A 7,201-nucleotide genomic window follows, 5' to 3' on the forward strand; every position below is an offset into this window, starting at 1 on the left:
GAATGTGAAGTCAAGTGGGCTTTAGAAAGCATCACTACGAACAAAGCTAGTGGAGGTGATGGAATTCCAGTTGAGCTGTTTCAACTCCTGAAAGATGATGCTGTGAAAGTGCTGCACTCAATATGCCAGCAAATTTGGAAAACTCAGCAGTGGCCACAGGACTGGAAAAGGTCAGTTTTCATTCCAATCCCAAAGAAAGGCAATGCTAAATAATGCTCAAACTACCACACAATTGCACTCATCTCACAGGCTAGCAAAGTAATGCTCAAAATTCTTCAAGCCAGGCTTCAGCAATATGTGAACCGTGAACTTCCTGATGTTCAAGCTGGTTTTAGAAAATGCAGAGGAACCAGAGATCAAATTGGCAGCATCTGCTGGATCACGGAAAAAGCAAGAGAGTTTCAGAAAAGCATCTCTTTCTGCTTTATTGACTATGCCAAAGCCTTTGATTGTGTGGATCACAATAAGTAAGTAAGTAAGTAGTCACTCAGTCGTGTCCGACTCTTTGTGACCCCATGGACTGTAGCCTACCAGGCTCCACCCTCCATGGGATTCTCCACACAAGAGTACTGGAGTGGGTTGCCATTTCCTTCTCCAGGGGATCTTCCCAACCCAGGGATCGAACCCGGGTCTCCCGCATTCTAGGCAGACGCTTTAACCTCTGAGCCACCAGGGAGGCCCACTGTGGAAAATTCTGAAAGAGATGGGAATGCCAGACCACCTGACCTGCCTCTTGAGAAATCTGTATGCAGGTCAGGAAGCAACAGTTAGAACTGGACATGGAACAACAGACTGGTTCCAAATAGGAAAAGTAGTAGGTCAAGGCTGTATATTGTCTCCCTGCTTATTTAACTTATATGCAGAGTACATTATGGGAAACACTGGACTGGAAGAAACACAAGCTGGAATCAAGATTGCTGGGAGAAATATCAATAACCTCAGATATGCAGATGACACCACCCTTATGGCAGAAAGTGAAACTAAAAAGCCTCTTGATGAAAGTAAAAGAGGTGAGTGAAAAAGTTGGCTTAAAACTCAACATTCAGAAAACTAAGATCATGGCATCTGGTCTCATCACTTCATGGGAAATAGATGGGGAAACAGTGGAAACAGTATCAGACTTTCTTTTTTTGGGCTCCAAAATCACTGCAGATGGTGACTGCAGCCATGAAATTAAAAGATGCTTACTCCTTGGAAGAAAAGTTATGAGCAACCTAGATAGCATATTCAAAAGCAGAGACATTACTTTGCCAACTAAGGTCTGTCTAGTCAAGGCTATGGTTTTTCCAGTAGTCATGTATGGATGTGAGAGTTTGGACTGTGAAGAAGGCTGAGCGCCGAAGAATTGATGCTTTTGAACTGTGGTGTTGGAGAAGACTCATGAGAGTCCCTTGGACTGCAAGGAGATCCAACCAGTCCATTCTGAAGGAGATCAAACCTGGGTGTTCTTTGGAAGGGATGATGCTAAAGCTGAAGCTCCAGTACTTTGGCCACCTCATGCAAAGAGTTGACTCATTAGAAAAGACTTTGATGCTGGGAGGAATTAGGGGCAGGAGGAGAAGGGGAGGACATAGGATGAGATGGCTGGATGGCATCACGGACTCGATGGACATGAGTCTGAATGAACTCCAGGAGTTGGTGATGGACAGGGAGGCCTGGCGTGCTGCAGTTCATGGGGTCACAAAGAGTTGGACACAACTGAGCGAGTGAGCTGAACTGGACTATATTTGTTATCTATAATAGTGCTTATAAAAGTGCTTATAAGTTATGGCAAACAATTTAGATATTTTTTAAAAATCATCAGTTCTGAATAAAGAATGCCTTGCATAAAATACATTAAATGTCAAAGTCAAAGTCTTTTCAGGGTACAATGGATTGCCATCCTGTAGAGTGGCATCTGAAGTGGGCATAATGTCTAGAGTCAGCAGGTAAAGCAAAAGTTGAGTACAGGCAAACTTGCCCTTGAAAATATCTTAGGAAAATGCCAAGTTTGAAACTAATATACTGTGTCTCAATAAGTCCAGTACAGCCAATTTTTCTTTCTAGCTTGGGAACAGATACTGATTTTTCTTTTTTGGTTGAGCACCAGATGAAGTAATTGCATTGAATTTAGGAAGCGTATTATATGCAATACACATCTTTAAAAACTAGAATACTCAGAACTTCAGCAAGATGATCACTAAAAGAGACGCGTGGGAAGTGAACTCAGCAGAGGAAAAGACAGAATCCCATTTTCCATCTCATGCTCACTCTGGGGCATATGCTAAGTGAGTGGAATGACAAGTGAACTGTTCATACAATTTAATTCTCTATCTCTGTCTCTATTACTCTCTCATCCCTTTTATGAGTGATGTACTTGAATTTGACTGCATTTGAGTTTGTGCATTTAGTAGAAATACACTGACTTAAACTATAGTATCACCTAGCACACTCTTTGATCACTTACTAAATTTTTAGACCATAGGACAGAGAAAGTGAAGAATAGAGATTTTATTTCTGCTGATAATTCACAAATAGGAAAATGATGAAATCAGTTAATTTATTTGGTAAGCGGGCTTCCCTGGGGACGCTCAGAGGTTAAAGCGTCTGCTTGCAATGCGGAAGACCTGGGTTCAATCCCTGGGTCGGGAAGATCCCCGGAGAAGGAAATGGCAACCCACTCCAGTATTTGTGCCTGGAGAATCCCATGGACGGAGAAGCCTGGTGGGCTATAGTCCATGGGGTTGCAAAGAGTCGGACACGACTGAGCGACTTCACTTTTGCTTTCAGTTAGTGTATGAGATACTCTGATAAGACCTATTTGGGATAAAAAGAGGTATAATGTCACTATCTTAAGGTCTCATACATTTTATAGCCTATATATTTTTTTAATTGAAAATCTGACAAAGAGTGACCAATTGTTTTACTTTGGAGATTGAGTGCATTTAAAAGAGTATACTAATCTTAGAGGGACAATGGCCAAGATGGCACAGTTTGAAAACCCTGAGCTCACCTCCTCCCATGGAACACCAAAATCACAACCATTACAGAACAGCTACTGATGAGAAAGATCAGAAGACACAGAAAGACTTCTACAACTAAATATATCCATAAAGAATCATGAAACACAACACCTTGGGCCCCTGAACCAGCCATGCCAGGATTTAACCCCACATGTCTGCTGGCCAACATAAGCTTTAGAGCAGCATAAAATGCAGCCAGCCATGTCAGGAACTGGCCTTGCCTACCAGCAGGTTAGCACTAGGTTTGTGACCTCAGACCCCACAATCACCCACTCAGAACACAGCTTTGTACACCAGTAGGGTAGCACTAGTCCCACATAACCCTGTGGCCCTGCAGCCAACCTCCGTGTGGCCTGACCTTGCCTACCCGTGGCCAGCAGCCTCTGCACAAGGCAGTTCTTGGCAACCTACCTGACTAGGGACCAGTCACACGTACCATACCAGCCATAGTAGTCAACCTGCCACAGAAGAAGGACCCATGCAGCCCATATTGGGGGCTTCCCCTACAGCATATTTTCTGGTGAAAAGAGAGGAGTGCATTGCTGAGTTTCATAGCATGTCTCCTACAAAAGGCCACTTCTCCAAGGTCAGAAAGCATAACTAGTCTACCAAATACATATAAATAAAACCAGCAAATTAGGCAAACTGAGGCAACAGTGGAATATATTCCAAAGGAACAACCATAAAACCCCAGAAGACCACCTAAATGAAGTGGAGATAAGGAATTTACCCTATAAAGAATTCAAGATTACGACTGCAAAGAGGTTCAAAGACCTCAGGAAAAGATTGGATAAAGAGAGCAAGAAGTTAGAAGTTATAAACAAGGAGAAAATATAAAGAACTAGAAATAAGTGAGAAATACAATAACTGAAATAAGAAATACACCAGTGGGAATCAAAAGTAAATTAGATGATAAGGAGGAACAGATTAGTGAGCTGGAAGATAGAAGAGTGGAAATTGCTGAAAAGAAGAAAGAAAAATATGAATAAAAAATGCGGATACTATGAGACCTCTGAGAAAACGTCAAGTATATGAACATTCTAACATTCATATTAAAGAGGTTCCAGAAGGAGAAGAATGCGAGAGAATAGCAGAGAAAATATCTGAAGAATTAATTGCTAAAACATCACTAACCTGAAAGGCAACAGACACCCAGGTCCAGGAAGGTTAAAGTCTCAAGCAGTTTCAACTCAAAGAGGGTCACATTAAGACACATTGTAATTAAAATCACAAAAATTAAAGATAAAAAAGAATTTTAAAAGCAGGAAGGGAAAAGTAAATTTATATACAAAGGAACTTTATAAGGTTACCAGCTGACAGTTTAGCTGAAAGTCTGCAGGGATGCTATATTTAGAGTGATGAAAGGGAAAAACCCGTCACCAAGGGAAAATCTTTTACCCAGCGAGGCTCTTATTCAAATTTGGTGGAGAAACCAAAAGTTTTGCAGATAAAAGATATTATATATATATATATATATATATATATATATATATATATATATATATATATATATAATATGGATTGCTCATAATCACAAACTGAAGGTCTGTAATGTGATACACACACACACACACACACACAAGAAGGGAATTCAAACATAACAGTAAAAATAATCAGAACACCAGAAAGAGACAAAAAGAAGAAAAAAAGAACTACAAAAACAACCCCAAACAATGAACAAAATGGCAGTCAGCACATGCATAGGATAATTGCTTTAAATGTAAATGGACTAATTGATCCAATAAAAAGACATAGAGTGGCTGAACAGATACAAAGCCAAGACCCAAATAGGTAATGCATAGAAGAGACTCCAAATCTAAATATTCACACAGATAGAAAGTGAGGGAATGGAAAAGGGTACCCCAGGCAAATAGAAATGAACATAAAGCCAGGGTAGCAATATGTCTGTCAGACAAAATAGGACAAAATAGACAAAACAAAGACTGTCACAAGAGGCAAAGAAGAGAGTTGCATAATGATCAAGGGATCAATCCAAGAAGGAGATTTAACATTTATAAATATGTATGTACCCAACATGAGTGCCTAAATATATAAAATAATTATTCACAACCGTAAAGGGAGAAACTGACAGTGGCACAATAATAGTAGAGGACTTGAACACCTCCTTAACATCGAAGGACAGATCATCCAGACAGAAATCAATAAGGATACCTTGGCCTTAAATGGATAAGATGGACTTTATATATATATATATATATTTGGTATCATGTATTTATATATGTTGTTGTTTACTTGCTTAGTCATGTCTGACTGTTTGTGACCCCCATGGACTGCAGCATGCCAGTCTTCCCTGTCCTTCACCATCTCCCAGAGTTTACTCAAATTCATGTCCATTGAATTGGTGATGCCATCCAACCATCTCATCTTCTCATCTTCTGTCATCCTGTTTTCCTCCTGCCTTCAATCTTTCCCAGCATCAGGGTCTTTTCCAATGAGTCAGCTCTTGGTGTCAGGTGGCCAGATGATTGGAGCTTCAGCAGTAGCATCAGTCCTTCCAATGAATATTCAGGGTTGATTTCCTTTAAGATTGACTGGTTTGATCTCCTTGCAGTCCACGGGATTCTCAAGAGTCTTCTCCAGCACATGAATCTGAGCAAACTCTGGGAGATAATGAAAGACAGAGGAGCCTTGTGGGCTGCAGTTCATGGGGTCACAAAGAGTCGGACTGTACTTAGTCACTCAGTCCTGTCTGACTCTGTGACACCATGAGCTGTAGCCCACCAGGCTCCTCTGTCCATGGGGATTTTCCAGGCAGGAATACTGAAGTGGGAAGCCATGCCCTCCTACAGGGGATCTTCCCAATCCAAGGACTGAAGCCAGGTCTCCCACATTGCAGGCAAATTCTTTACTGTCTGAGCCACCAGGGAAGCCCAGAAAACAACTTAGCGACTGAACAGTAATAACAAATCTACCACAAAGAAGACAAGAATATACGTTGGGGAAAAGACCACCTCTTCAATAAATAGTGTTGGAAAAATAACTTCAAAATGGATTGAAGACATTTAAATACAATGCCCTAAATAAACCTTCTAGAAGAAAATATAGGCAGGGAACTGAAACATTACTCTCTTGCATCAGTCTCAGTAATATTTTTTTTAGCTATATCTCCTTATCCCAAGCAAGGGAAACAAAAGTGAAAATAAATAAATGGAACTACATCAAACTAAAATGCTTTTGAATAGTGAAAGAAACTATCAACAGGATGAAAATGCTGCCTACCAAATGTGTGAAGATATTTTCAAACAATATATCTGATAAGGGGTTAATATCCAATATATATAAGGAACTCATATAACTCATCAATAAAAAATACTGTAAAAGTATTAGAGGATTTGAATAGATAAATCTTTAGAGGAGGAGAGATAAGTGAGGGTGTTTCAGAGGTATAAACTTCCATTATAAAATAAAGGAGTCATGGGTACAACAGGTACAGTATGGGGAATATAGTCAATAACTATGTAATACCTTTGTATGCAGACATACCAAAACTCTACTTCTGTGGTGATCATTTTGAAATGTATAGAAATGTGGAATCACTAGGTTGTATAGCAGGAATCGATATATTTTAGGTCAGCTAATACTTAAATGACGCAGATGGCAAAGAATCCACCTGCAATGCAGGAGACTTGGATTTGATCCCTGGGTCGAGAAGATCCTCTGGAGAACGGCAGGGCTATGCACTCCAGTATTCTTGCTTGGAGAATTCCAAGGACAAAGGAGCCTGGCAGGCTATAGTCTATGGGGTCACAAAGACTCAGACACAACTTAACGACTGAATAGCAATAACAGAGAGTACTTACTATATAACCTGGAGCACCTAAATACTTTCCACAACCTCCAGTGCTTGCTCACTCTCATTTTGGCTCATAAGAGCCTCATCTACACTGTTCGCTTGACTCTTTACTCTTTCATTTGTCTTGCTGAGTTGATTAATTTTTCAAACACATGTACCATATCTTCACATTTAAGTTTGTGGTTTCTTGATAACATTTCATAGTCAAAGATATAATAAGACAGGAGTGATTTTCATAAAGTTATTTATTCAGTTTAAAGGACTGTATTGTACTATGAGTGATACTCTATTGTTTTTCTTTGATATTAAACTTTCTTTTATTTATTTATTTATTTTTAGTTTTATTGAGATAAATAATTGCAACAAATATGAGGGTGCAGATATC

General features: G+C 39.8%; 1 non-coding gene across 1 annotated transcript; it reads right to left on the reverse strand.

Annotated features, from left to right (window-relative positions):
* Nucleotides 1-604: 604 nt before the first annotated feature.
* Nucleotides 605-676, reverse strand: TRNAS-AGA (transfer RNA serine (anticodon AGA)). Its single transcript has one exon. It is a non-coding gene; the product is annotated as a tRNA-Ser (tRNA).
* Nucleotides 677-7,201: the final 6,525 nt, after the last annotated feature.

The sequence above is a fragment of the Capricornis sumatraensis genome, chromosome 2 (assembly GCF_032405125.1).
Source record: "Capricornis sumatraensis isolate serow.1 chromosome 2, serow.2, whole genome shotgun sequence".
NCBI classification, from domain to species: Eukaryota; Metazoa; Chordata; class Mammalia; order Artiodactyla; family Bovidae; genus Capricornis; species Capricornis sumatraensis.